Here is a 14791-nt window from a genome sequence, read left to right as displayed (position 1 = left end):
AACATTCTCAGCTTTTGTGAGATTAGTTGTTTCTTTAAATATGATAGCTAAACTGCCTCCTTTTTTGCCTATGCACTTTGTGTTTCAGTTTGATATCCTGGTGGAATAGCTTCATATAAAACTGGTGCCATATCGTCCCCTAGCCATGATTCAAGTATGAAACGCAAGTCAGGTTCTGTGTCTATCAATAGGTCAACTATGTGGTATTAGTATTTGGAAATGAAAGCAGCATTTATCAGTAGGCAGTTTAAAGAATTTGCGTTGAAGGTGGTGTGCGTTTGTGCCGCAGGAGGGTGAGGAATGTCCTTTGAAGTTGTGAGTGGTGTGCTCTGGATGGTGATAGTATCTGTTGGAGGACAGAGAAAATGTTGTGTATCTTCTGCTAAAGGCTTAGAAGGACTTTATGGTGGGTCTAGATATGTGGCTGGTGGTGCGTGTGATTGAAATTGAGGGATTAGGTTGCGGAGGTGTGTGAAAAAGGTAGTTTTTTTGCGATAAATAAGGAGAAGCAAAGATATGAAGAGTGCTGTGGAGTTCCATTCTTTTGAGTATGTTAAATGTTAAAGATGTGTGAATGAGGGGTGGTGGTGGGCCATGAGTGTCAAGAGGTATGGCTCTGAATTGAGCAATGAATGTTAGACGTGTGAGTGAGTGTTGTTTATTTATGGAATGAGTGATTGGTGTATTTGTTGCACGGGGAGTCTAAATTAGAGATGGGTTTAAAGGAGTGTTATTTTTGCTGGTATTCAGAGAATAGGGTTGTATGGAGTTTTCGAATGTGTGAGATTTTGTGTAGGTCAATTATTTCACTGTGTGTGGTTTTGCTTTAGTGGGCTCATATTATCTGTTGTGTTGGTCGTGATTTGAGGCGTAGGTTTGAATTGTGAGGGACTGGTGAGTTGAGTATGTTAAAGAAGAAGCAGTGGGATTGTGCTTGAGAGTAGAGGGTCTGTGTAGTGTGAGAGTGGGTCAGTAGTTGTTTTGAGAGATGGTTCTAGGCTGGGTAGGAGGATGCATGTGCCTTATTGGTGGAGGAGAGTGTTGGAAGACTGTGGTCTTTGGTTGTGTGGAGAAGAAGAGGATGGTTGTGTGTGAATTTAGTATGATAGATGCTTGAAGAAAGGGTTTAGAGCGGTGCCAAGGGAAATGGTACAACAAGAAGAGGATATTAAAAGGGTATAGTCTGGAACGGGTGGGATTTTGTGCGATTAAATTTGTGAGTGTATTTTTTTTATTGGTATTTTAGCCAAATGTGTATTTATTTGTATTGTAGTACAGTGTAGTGGTTTCTATAGGAGTGTGTTGGCGTAGGTTGTAAGTGTATGTAGCAGTGTGTTATAAATCTAAGTAGAGTTTGGTGAATGTCATGTCAAGCCTATGATGAGAGAAACAAATAATTAAGGGCCAATAATTGTGAAACCAAGAGTAAAGTTTAACAAATGTCAAGGCAAACACAACTTACCCGTCTATTTGTGTATTCACCGCCTTGTCCTCCCATCCAACCAACTGAACAACCACACCACAAAACACATCTTTGACCCATCCACTCACTTACATACTTATGTACGCATCTACGTAGCTATTTATTATCAGTATCATATAGTACGGACAAGACTCAATGGCTGACAGAGTGCTTAATACAGGATTAATTTCATACAGGCTGTGAAAAAGTAATGACTTTTGATAAAATATTGTGATAAAAAGAATTAGAAACACTCTTATAATGTGAGTTTAGCATACAATCGGGGATCCTGAGCATTTTTATCATCAGTATATCAGGTTCCAAATTTTACAGCAAGGAGAAAAATATCTTTTACAATATGAATTCTTGAAATCTTTTCAACTGTTGCCACATGGCATCACAGGGCGCAATTTTCCTAATGATCTGCGGGAGGGAGGTCAACACCAAGAATGCTTTCCCCAAGGAGGATCACTTTTGGTTTTTTTCTTCTTTAGTCATGGTATTTCAAAACAGGGATTGACTGCCAGAAATTGACAATTTACGTGTATGGTTAATGGGATTTTAAGAATCTCCAGCATTATATGTCATGTGTGCTACTTTGTAGATGTTCCTCTCTTCTATGTGGAGCCACTTCAAAGAAACCAGCTGAGGTGTGACTGGATTTACTCGTCCCTGTGGCCAACTTGACAGATGTAGGGCGGGCTGCTTTAAGGGGAGCTAGAAGAAGTCTTAGTATACCTTACAGCAGAGAATTGTCAGACTCTAGTCCTGTAAGAACACGAGGAGGTAGTTGGGCACAGCTAGGAAAAAGAGCTCTCTAGCAAGTTAAGCTCAAACTAGTGGAGGGGCAACCAGAACTGAATCTCCTCAAGAACTTTGTCCAAGACTTACACATTTCGAGGGAAGGATATTTTCAGATGTGGCAGCGTACAATTAGCACAGAGGTGATATGGAATAGTAGAACACCAGAGAGTGAGTCTGGGGACCCTTTGTAGGGGATTAGAGTGAGGGAGAGAAGATAGATTCTTGGGGTACTCTTTGGATGGGGGCAAGGTAAGAGAGGCAGTTAACCTCTCAACACTGCTGATCCAGGCATGAAGTGAACTAATCAAGGACTGTGCTGTTAAAACCCATTGTGTCCTTGAGGGTTTTCAGGAGAGTGTCATGTTCCCCATGCCAACGGTGGCTGAGAGGTCAGGGAGGATGAGGAGACAGGAGCCTCCCTTATCTAGGATGTGGGAGTAAAGTACTTCTTCAGCACTTTTACAATGTAAAGTAGACTCAAGACTGGGAGCAAATTATTCAGGTAGGTGGAGTCTGTCTTTGTTTTTGTTTTTTGTGTTTTTTCAAGGAAAGGTGAGACCTGTCAATTTGTATTCATGTTGGGGTTGTTTCTTGGGACAAAGAGGTATTAACCAAGTTGCTTTAGTATGAAATACCAGAGGGATGTCATTTCCTTCAGAAGCGTGCTGGAAACCGGTTTAGCAAAATGGAAAGAATGTTTAGTTTTGGCTACTAAATTGTGCAACTCTTTCAAGGTGCCTTCTTTAAAGGAAGGGATCATAGTTTTTTATGAGGTGTTTGCAGATATGTGTCTCTGCGGAGTGAGGTAGGAAAAGGTCTGGTTTTGTCACCATCTCAATGAAGAAGCCACAGAATTAGCCATATCTTTCTTTGAAGATGGTGCAGACAGCATCTGGTTTTGGGAGAGTGTGTTTTTCATGATCTCTAAAAGTTTTTGGGTGTTTTTTGCTTGGTCTAGCTTATATTTTGTGGAATGATTGGGCTGTGCAGACACTTTTTTATATATTTGTTTCTTGTGCTGTGTAGTTGTGTCAGGTTCTCAGGGTATTGGTTGTTACACCAAATTAATTCTGATAAGCCGAGATGTTTTATTACCTTATTCAACTCTTTAGAAACCCTGGGGAAAGTTTATCAAGAGTGTGCTCAGTCGCAATGTCCTGCAACGTGGTGCAAAGGGGTTAAAGCATTGATATGGTGTTTAATTTCCAGTGTAAAACACTTTTTGCTCTCGAAAGTTGCCTTTTTGTTGCACAAATAGTGCTTCCTTCTGCTTTGCGCTACAGTGTGTCAAGGGAGTGTTCCATGGGTAGTACTTGGACGTTACAACACTACCTGTCAAGATTCTTAATGTAAAGCAAGATCTACACAGATTGTTTGACCTGGCTATGGGTAAAAAAATAATGCTTCTTTGAGGCAGGCAAAAGTCGGAGAAATGTTTTGATTTCTCCTAACATTCCAAATCATGCATGTGTGCTGCATTATACAGCACTCATTAATCGCATGAAATTTTAAGAAAGCAGTCTAAGCATAGGAATTCATACTGGAAGGGTATACTTCCACCTACACTAGAGCGCACCACCCATCTTTGCCCTATGGTGCAATGATGTGTACGTGGCACTAGGCAGCCTTAAAGAGCATCAGCGCAGGGGAATAAATCAAGGTCTGGATTGCAAGAACTAGAGGTCTCCCAACTCAAACATCAAAAGATCCTTCCATCCACTTAGCGGCCGTTTACAATGCCGTCCGGAAAGGCTCTGAATGGGATTCAGATTTGCGAATCCGATTCGTAACCTATGTTTCCGACTGAATCGGACCCCTTTCAGGACGACCGATTACGATGCAAGGAAACCATTCGGGCTGTCCGAATGGGTTCCGACACAATTCGGACAGTCTGAGGCATTCGGAGTCGATTCATACAGCTCTATGGACATGGTTTCCGAACGAGTGATTAAGATGACCGATTCGGACAGCCGTTCCAATTCGGTCTGCCAGACACGAAACGGCTGTCGGAATCTGACATCGGAGGCCCGTAGCAGCCCCCCTACATCCGTAGGCCTCCGTTTGGGGCCCGTGGGGGCACCTAGGGGACCCCTCTTACCAACTATGCACAGTGTGGCAGGCACCATGGGATGTTGTAGCCACAGGGTGCATGGCTTTCCCCAACCACCCCTTTTTTTAATGGGAGCCTGTGTTCTCGTATAGAACACAGGCTCCCATTGAAGTCAATGAGAGTCCGACCGAACGATGTACGGAAGCATCATGATTGGCTATCGGACTCGCAGAACCTGAGTTGGTCGGAAACTATTCCGAAACTGATTCGGTCGGAAGAGTTTCCGAACGACCTTGTAATCGGCCTCTAGGTATTAATGCTTTTCATTATACACAACCCCACATGCATCTCACTAATGCGAGTAATCATCCACCTTTCAAAAACCAACCTCTGGAGGTTGCTCAAGCCTCAAGATCACCAGAGAAGTGGCATTATATAAAAACTGGAAAAAGCAAGAATGTTTTCTTTTACACATATTCAATGTCGGGGTAGAAATTCAAAGTTACCACAAATTTCCCTGAAAGATAGTTCTCCTGTCATATGCATTGGTGAAAGTCACGTTTGATGTAGACTGCCATTTCAAAATTCAGTCTGACGATGACCATTGTCTTACTGGATTTGGTTCAATGAAGCCGACTCCCTTCAAAAGATACCAGCTTTGAATCTCTAAAAATTCACCTGCGTGTTCTAGGATAAATTATTTATGACCAAGCAAAACTACCAAAGTAGAATTCCCTCAAGAGCTCAATTTCTTTAAATAACGGCTTATCCAAGCTCAAATACGGGGCATGATGAACTTTGTACTCCACACAGAATAGTTACTTATTTTTACGAAATTTATTTCTTCTTTTTTTTCCTTTTAAAAAAAAAAAACTTTACGTATTTCAATCACAGTATCATGTGTCAAACAATTCTGTACATTACATATGCGTGATTTCAACACTTTAAGAGTCACATTCAATGAAATGGTAACAGTTTAATTCTACACATCCCCACAACCAATCACACCTCTCTCAACTCACCACTCATGTCTCTTGCACTCCATACAGTCACACTCTCCACCCCAGAACAACACTGCATGCACAGAGGGAAATTGAGTGATAAAATCAACCCTCAGTCGCTGTGCTGATAGCTGGGGTGTCGCACTCTATCTCTGGCCGACGTACGTTTCAATGGTATTATTATTTGTTAACCATCTTCTTCAGGACCTGTTATTTGTTACTTTTTAACGGGTGGAAGGAGGGGAAAGAATAATCTGTCACTGATATCCGTGACGTGTTTTGCGAAAATACTTATGTGCTCAACGGACAAGTTACATGAGCGCTGACACTGGACCTTGCTTCTTAGAGAACGGTATTTCAATTATCTTGTCTTATGATATCTTGCAATGTATGTAAAGTCCTAATGTAATTCGACACCACTGACAATTCTGGGATGTCCAAAACTTCTCAACCAGGTGCCGAGAGAGTCCTCTCTCTGATTGCCTTTTTATTTGTTTATCCGTTCTCTTAAGGTTAATGTTACTCTCTCACTGACCAGGCAGCGTCCTTATTGTTCTTAAGATTAGCGGTATATATTGCTGAGGATTACTTCTCAATATGGATGGCGTCTTGTGTGGGACTCGCGGCGCAATCGCTCGTGTAGCGCACGCTCATCACGCTTTCATTCTTTCCGCCGGCGTAAAGCGTTCTGGGATAAATTACTTATGAACAAGGACACATTTTGGGCTAAAATAAATTGCAACAACAGAAATTCAGAAAACAGCGACCACTCGCATTTTAATCGTTTGTGTTGTTACTGTGCCTCTCCACTCCAACAAAATAACTTTTACCTCCAACTTGAAATTACATGATCTGTTATAATGGCGTAATATTGTGTAAGAAGAGTAAAGCAAACTGCTGGAAATTACATAAGATTGCAGTGGCCTATTTGTAACTGATTCAAGCACATCCAACCTGGTTGGATGATCCAAATTCTAGAACTGAAGAATTATTTAGCTGCCAAGTGGCTCAATGTCATGTTTAACAAACAACAAGGTGATCGAAGGAATGCTTGAATTAATCTCAGCCACTGGAGATCACTGGGGGACAAATTCAGACCATATTTTTTGCCCCCCTATGTCACTCTAGACCGAGACCCACCAGATACAAATCAGACTTGACAGAACTGACATGCAGGCTCCCCTCCAGAGGAAACGCCAGCAACCCCAGAATGTTTTTGACCTACAGATGTCTCATCAGTGAGGTATAGCCTGAATCATTCGGCACAGGGAGCATGGGACCCATACCTGGGCACACCCGTCACACTTAGGGAGTCTGCTAAAATGATCACCAAGATGATGCATAGAATTGAATATAATCTCACCCACTGTGATCAATCCACATTCTAAGCCATTTCTTTTCTCCCACTATGCCACTCTAAACAGAGACCTACCATATGTAAATCAGTCTTGGTCGTGTTTCATTCGGGACAGTCCAGCCTGAGCCACCCAAGCCTGGTCCGCTCTAGAAGGGAACATAAGAAGCCCAGGCCAGCTTCAGCCTACTTAGATCTGGTTGAGACAGGAATGTCACCTGCCTAGAGTACAGTTATGTTCCTACCCTAAGTGCATGACTGTGGGTATTTGGGATCCTGGTTTTTGTTTCGGGCTCAACACTAATCTTGTGTGGGTGAGAGGTCAATTTATATGACTGAGTTCCTGGACCTGTCCTATGACCTGGCGGAAGGCACCTAGCGTGCCTTCATTTTACTGAAGCTGGACTACTGTCCCTTAGACGGGTTCAGTATGCAGAGCGGTGGTGGCCGTGAATTAATAGTTGAGACCAGATCTTTTTATCTGTGTCACTGGAGTGAAGGCCTACTGGCCCACTTGTGTAAAGTTCCACTTCTAAGCGCTAACCAAGATCCTAGCTCTGACACTCCAAGGAGTGAGCCAACATTTTGGAAGGCCCAAGCTCGTTCCAGTACGCAGGATGGGGGTGAGATTGTTTTCCCAGACAGTGGAAGTGCATTGCTGACACTGCTGAAGCTGGAGTGGGGAGACCTAGACAATAAATAATGAAGTAAGGACAGAGAAGACAAAGTTCCTTTAAAATTACCCTTTGTGCTGAGAGGGGCTGCTAATTAGTCTTTCTGTAGCAATGCCATTTGATAGATGGTGGAGTTGAAGGGTGGGACGTAAGTCTCTCTTGTTAAGGTAAAAAGGACCACTTTAGGTGCGACCAGGTTTGTGTCTCTTCCATAATCATTGTTCTCTGTAGCTGTTGATAGCCATATGCAGGAAGCTCACACCTCTTTGGGCCTCGGTTATTGGTGTTCCATGTTGGATACTACCCTGCTGTAAAGTGCATCACTCAATAGAAATGCTGTGACTGGACAGCAGCATGGAAAGGACATCACTGAAAGTGTATACATATAATTCACATCTACCATCTGGGGTTACTTGTGTTTCCGTTCATAGGGGACCTGGCATCTCAATTTGGGCTTGAATGTTCCTATGGGAGCAGGACCAATACTGATTTGCATATGGCCAGTTCTTGCCTGAGGTGGCATGATGAGTAAAAACAAAAGATGGACTTGATTGTGGCATAGAGTAAACCCCAGTGGCTGGGATTAATTCACGCAATCTACCCATCACTTTTTTGTTTCCTTCAATGTCATGTGTGACACCATCATAAAGTCCTGGCTTTTTAGCCTACAACACTTTGCATGCTTGGACGTTGAGCATGTATTTAAAAACCTTAAGTGATAGCAAAAGTCACTGAATGCAAAATGATGTTGGTGAGAGCTTCAACTGTTGGATGTAATAGTCACACCTTATTTTGTTGTCAAGGCTGCCAGAAATAGGTGAGGTAAGAGAACCTGAGTCCTAAGACAACAAGGAGCAAGAGTAGCCAGGAGGAAGAAAACTATTGCCACAGCTAGTTGTGACACATGGTATTGATGATTTTATCTACTTATAAAGGAGAAAACAGGAAGTGAGAGAAGGAGAGAGTGACATACAGAAAGTTATTCGGCCATGATGGATTGGAAAAGAACTGTTGCAACACTGGTGTGGATGCCATGAAAGAGTAAGGAAAACAAAATATGTCATTTCCTGTTCCTGAAAAACAGATAACTTGGAAAGGAGCCATCTTGTGCGAATCCCATGGATCAGAAGAAGTTTCCGAAATTGTGTTAGAAGAAAGACGTAAAGTAAGTGATATATTACGGAGGCAGAGTCAAAGGTGGGAGAGCATGTCAGTCTCTCTTCTGGCATCTTCCAAAGACAATGCGACACACACAAGGGTCTGAGCTTGTTAAAGACCGAGCTCACATTGAGGTGAGTTGCTCCAGAAGAGAGGCCAAAACCTGTCTCCTGCGTGAAAGAGCCAAATGGGCAGCGGCGGCTCCTCCGCTAAGACGGAGGAGCATCGTCCCACTGCTTCTGAGCAGAGCAACAAAGGAAAAATAAAGCAGGATGCTATTATCATTTTGTTTTTCTCTATGGAGCCAGGTTGTGTGGGGTGAGGCTGGGCTTCTGTCACAGTGCAGGAGGAGGAGTAGTATATGTACCTTAAGTGCGCATGAAGGCTTGGCAGGCCGTCTTGGGCCGGCCAAACAGTCATGCTCACTTAGCATGTTCTCCACCAGGCTGTAATGCACAGCCTGGGTGGAGATCATGCACAGGCTCGCAGTCCCCGTCTGAGCACCGAACCAGGGCGCCCAGACCAATCACGGAGCTGCTGTCATGGTGATAGCAGCGTCAAGATTAGCTTAGGGGAGCCTGAGTGCTTGTTGCTGCTGGTCGCGAGGAAGAGCAGAGGACGACAAGAACCGTGCGGCATGAACCGGTAAGTGATCTTTATTTTCATTTTTCAGCCCCCCGCCACACCACCCCTGTTCCGCAGCAGCCGCCACTGCAAATGGGAGTTGGAAAAACATGTATTACACTGAAAGCAGCTGCTCCCTGAACTTTCTGAATTGTCACCTCAGTAGTCAGCCCAAGAAGCACTGTAAACCAGCCTCGATTAATCCCGGTGCACATCTGTCTGTGCACTAATGCTTGTGTAAGGGCAGATCCCACTTTTATAGCGCCATGAGCTGGTGGCCTCGTAGTTGAATAGCTTAACGAGACTCCAGGCAGTTACAACAACACAGCATACACACATTTATTGCCCCAGGCACCCATGTGCAGAAGATCTTTCTGCAACAGAAGACACTAAAGAGTGCTTTAAGCGGGATGAAAAAGGTGGTAAGTCAAATTGAAGTGTGGAGGCATATTCGAGGAATCGCCACAAGCGGAGTGGTCCATGTAACGAAATGATACCGCCTGATACCGGTGACCTAGAACCCTGTGTTTGATAGATGCATAAAGAAGGTCTTACTAGACAAAAAACAACCAAATCAGCAGGCAGACAGATATTTATTACAAAATTTCTATCTGCCAATTCTGAGCTCATGAGCAATAAGATGCCTGAGAATGGAAATGTAAAAGAAGGCAACACCTTGACTGCTTGCTGAGACTACCCTTAAGAGTCAAGTGTACAACATGGATAACTTGCCCTAATTATATCTCAGCCACCAAAATTCCCATGGCAAATAACAGTATCCATAGTGTCAATTCATACAGTGTTTTACAGGAGACTTCCAGTTATGTTGCGTTGCAGCTCCAGCGTTTAATAGGCAGGCAAGAACATTTTTTATATGAATGGCAAAGGGCAGAAATCGAGGGCTTCATGGGGCCAGAGTTAGCTTTATCTGTCTGTCAGCCTCGTGTATTCCCAAAAATGAACTATACATATATTTATAGCACAACAGTGAAAATAAATGTGGACTAATAACGGGGGTTGTACCATACTAATAAATGTGCATGTACACATTTATTACAACAGTGCAAGGGTCAAAAACAAGTTTATTACCAAAGTATAGCAAAATTGACATGAGAAAAACTCTGCTTCTCAGATTGCATGTAGCAATTACTTAAGGGAAATAATTATCTTATTAGTCAGGAGGCCTATTCAATGTGAATTTACCTAATTGCACAAACTTAACCCCTAGCCTTCTGCTGTTGGTTAAGTAACTTGTGTTAAAAGAAATAAACATGAAAAAAATGCCATGTCAAAAACCACGTATGCAGATGTGCAGAGTATAATATGCTATTTGTTACCATTAATTGAGGGGGGGGGGCAGTGTTATGAGAGGTGCAGGTGCTTTTGTCGGCTCTCTTCATCCATTTGTTTGTTCAAGTATTCGTACAGCGAGTCAGTGGATCACCCCATTTCATCCACTGTCTGTTATGTGCTTAGAGGGTTGACATGTTACCTGATCATATGTGTGCAGAAGCATGACAACAAGTGTACTTCAGTCCAAGGGCTGGTATGCCTGGCTTGCGGGGCCACTCCTTTATTTTTTTTATTTTTGCACATTAATTTGCATATTCTATATGTTTGCAAACAAAAAAAGCACAATTGCCAATGTCAGACCTATTGGCTTTGCCAAAGGTTTCTATTAGGTCTGGCTTGACCACATAGCTATCTGCCACACCTGCTGCTACCAGTTCTTTAAAATATTCCTACACAAGGCTTTGGATCCACTCAGAGGAGTATTTCTTTGTCACCTCATGCTGATGCTGTTGGGGGTATCTTTCCAGCTTCCAATAAATGCCTCTATCGGAAAGCATGAGGGATTATTTTAAATCTGAAAAGCACACTAAGATATCACAATGTTTGTCACATTTGGTTCTTTATCGGCTAAATCCTTCCTATACAGAAAGCAATCATTTTTTTTCTTTGTTTTTCTCAGATTTGATGAAGTAAATAGGGCTGCTTTTAATAAGATAAGTAGCATTTATGCTTTCAACATATGTAAACTGCTTTTGGGAATGCCTGTGGTTGCATGTGTTGGTGCATATTGACCTATTTGCTTTGCCAATACTTGCTTTGTTTGCCTGGGCTTAGCCTTGGCAGGACCTTGTTGACTTCGAGGACTGATACAGATGGTACTTTTTTAGGTCGAGCCTAGAGTCAGCGTGTATGCGCTGCTCTGGGAGACTTGTAGTGGAGTAGGGAATAGAAGCCCCGCCCACTCTCTGCCCATGTTTGCCATTGGCTTGTGTCATTGTCTGTCCTAAATGCTGGCCTCTAATTCGGAAATTTGCTTGTTAGTCCCTCCTTAGTACCGCCTCCTCTTCATTTGTCACCTCGCATGGCGACTGGCCCCTTCACTAGGGTTGTTACACAGTATATGTTATTTAGACTGTGTTTTGGTGCCTTCTTTACAACCCTGCCCTCCCTCCCATTGTCGTGCCTTATTTAATCCCCCCCCTCCCCCGCCCTCCCTCCCATTGTCCGTGCCGTGGCAGGCACAGCAGTGGTTCGGGCTGGTTTGGGCACGCTATCTCTAACGAATAACTGACTTCATTCTCCAACCCCGGGCCGTAGCATGTCTGTCATGATCCGTATCGTTATCTAGGGCCCCGGACCCTGTGGCTCAAGGGTCATCGGTGGGAAGAAATGTAACCATCCTCACACCCTCTACAGCGTAAGTGCACAATACACCCATTCTCCTGGGAGCGGTGGGCCCAGCCTCGGACTCCATCTTGTTTAAGGTTGTGTTATTTCTAGTAGCTTGCCCTGGTGCTCTCGCCCCCCCCCCCCCCCCCCCCTCCGCCTGCATTGTTTTCCACACCAGCCCCTCTTCTGCATTTCATTAAAAAAAAGAAACTCTTGGCTGTTTTACATTTACCTTCGATGACTTTCTGCGGACACTGCATACAGTTTCCGTAGATAACGGCTCATAAGCAAAGTGGAAGATTTAGTGTTTCTCGGATGTGGGCATCTGTTTAGAAAAATAAAGTGATTTTTCCGGCGACTTTTATGGGAGAGAAAAGCTCTTCCACACAGGTTTTGGTTTCTGTTGTTCTGGCCGCGTGTTGACACTGCAAGGTGCCTCGTTTCCCTTCATTTATTTTGTTCAGCGCCACAACAAGAGAACCTTGAAGACTGTGTGCAAATGGCACGTAGGCCAATGGCAGACCAGTGAGTGATGGGGAGATAAGAGAGGATGCAAAGCCACACTGAAGTAGGGGCATTAAGTTGGCAGAATAGTGTGTCTTTTTTTTTTTGTTTTTGTTAAATAATTTTTTTTAAAGAATCAACACAGCATGAAGACATTACATAACTGGGAAAAGATGTAAAAAAGGAATAAGCAAAGACTACTAAAATCCATTTAAAATGAATAAAATACATAATCACAGTTGCAATTATTATAACAGAAGAATATAGTTATATGAGAGGAGGAGTAAGAATGTTATAACATCATAATATCTTAATAAAAGAGTGTGTTCCATAAGAGAAAAAGTTGTATAATTTATATATTTTGTGAAAGAAAAGAAAGACCGAGAAGAAAAGGGGAGAAGAGAGGAAGAAAAGAGGAGAGAGGGGAGAGAGATAAAAGGAGAAGACATGAAAAGGAGGAAGGGTGAATATTATGAGAGAGATGTGTGAGGACAGGAATGTAGTAAAAGGTAACCATAATAAATCCAGCCTAATCTTTTGATAAATAGAAGAGTGGGAGACAGAGGCAATTCTTTGTTCATCACAGATGTAATTCCACCAAAACATAAAAGATAATTTAGAATTGTCTTTCCAACATGTTAAAATAACTTTAAATGCAACAGGAATAAAAAGGTCAAACAAAATAGTTTTTGATGGAATTTGGTCAAGATCGGCATAGTTTAACATATACCACAGTAAATAGAATACACTTTTAAAAACCATGTATTGTGCAGAGCCGTTATCTATGCATCAATATAACAACTCCAAATCACTCCAGCCACATCCTTTTTGGTGTCTTTGTGATCTCTGAAATGACCGGTGTTAATATACTACCCAACTCATTACAATTCCTTTAATCAACCTCAGATGGCTGAAACACCAAGCTGTCCCTTCCGGGACTTTCAGCAATTTGCGTCGATATTTCTGCAGCAGATGTAGAAACCCTTTCTTATCACATTGTTATCATCTTCAAACATCAATGTGCTCATGACAAACCACCGTATGCCACACATAGTAACAAACAATGCACACTTGACAACCCGGCAACAGCAGCTACTTTGCATCTACCAATAGCCAGCTAGGCTGGGTGAATAGGGTTATTGGGTCTCGCCTGACCCAGCGCATGCGCTGGACTGGCGAGACTTTTTGAGAGGGCTCCGAAAAGTGCTACCAGGCCAGCCTAGACCTACAGTGCATGTGCGCGGGCGTGCGCACCGCGATTACTTTCACTTTCACAGACGTACAGCCGCTTTGATGTTTGATCGCGATCACCTTCACTTTCGCGGCCGCTTGGCATAGCAAATAGGTCTCGCTTTTGGGACCTTATAAGTATTTAGTTATGCAACTGTTGCATGGCTAAACACTTATAAGGTCCCAAAGGCGAGACCTTTTGGCTATGCCAATGCTTGTTTGTTGTTGTTGCTTGTCCCCATCTTTGCATCTTGCCCAAATCATTGCGTCTCTCCTGCCCCATCCCGCATGTTCCCCACCAGCACCATGTCCAATCCTCTCCTGTATTGCATTGTTTTTAGGTATAGCCAAAATCAGTTAGACAATGTTCCAGCGCTTTGCAGGAGCACAGGATTGTGTTACAGAAGATCAGGTTAATTGCATGTATTGCTGGCAGAGCCACAACTAGAGCCAAATTTCGGGGGGGGGGCTAAGAAAAAATTACCTGGGGGGGGGTGCTAATTCATCCAGCAATAGGCAGAGCAGCCATGCAGGGGCTCTGAAATGGGGTGAAAAAACAACAAAGCCTCATTGACAAGGAAATGTTCTTTTAAAGACCTGTGAATTACTCGGGTGCGGCTGTGTGTGCCCAGGAAGCTGTCTCACCCGGGCTGCCACACACGACGGGGGGGAGGGGGGCGGGGGGGGGCTGAAGCCCTTTGAGCCAAATGGGCGTTGCGCGCCTGATTGCTGGTATGGTATTACTTGCCCCTCCCACCACCCTCTCATTGCTCCTGCTTGAACCCACTGTTGTTTCCAGGCTTTCCAACAGAACACAGTAAATAATGTTTGCATTAATAAGCAATTACTCAGTTTCGAACATGACTCTCACTCGGCTGTCCACCTCAGAAATGGTTCTTTTCAAACTGAACTCCAACCAGGATAAAAATCCTTGTTTTCACTGATACAGTCACCTGTGCTTCTTCTTTTGTCATTTCGGCATGGCCTCTAGTCTATTACCTTCTCTTCCTGAGCAAAATGTCTCCATTTGCTGTAAGAGGTGCCATAAATCCATCCAGGCATACTGTTTTCTCTGACAGCACTCTGCAGTCATGAACTTTACCCCCCCCCCCTGTCTTCAGTACCCCTTCTTTTAACTCAGATTCACCTCTACTTTTCTCTGCTCCATGTTATATTTACGATTGGGTGAGATTCTTAGGCCCTTGTAGCACGATGAGGTATTTCTGTGATGGCTAACTTCATTTCACT

At 43.3% G+C, this 14791-nt stretch overlaps 1 protein-coding gene across 3 annotated transcripts in view; it reads left to right on the top strand.

The window, feature by feature from the left end:
• Positions 1-14791, top strand: part of GMIP (GEM interacting protein) — a 266944-nt gene that overhangs the window by 29083 nt on the left and 223070 nt on the right. The gene's annotated exons all lie outside the window — the stretch shown is intronic.

Source organism: Triturus cristatus, chromosome 4_1 (assembly GCF_964204655.1).
Source record: "Triturus cristatus chromosome 4_1, aTriCri1.1, whole genome shotgun sequence".
Taxonomy (NCBI): domain Eukaryota; kingdom Metazoa; phylum Chordata; class Amphibia; order Caudata; family Salamandridae; genus Triturus; species Triturus cristatus.
Note: the sequence above shows the minus strand (reverse complement) of the source record. Positions and strands in the feature narration are given on the sequence as shown.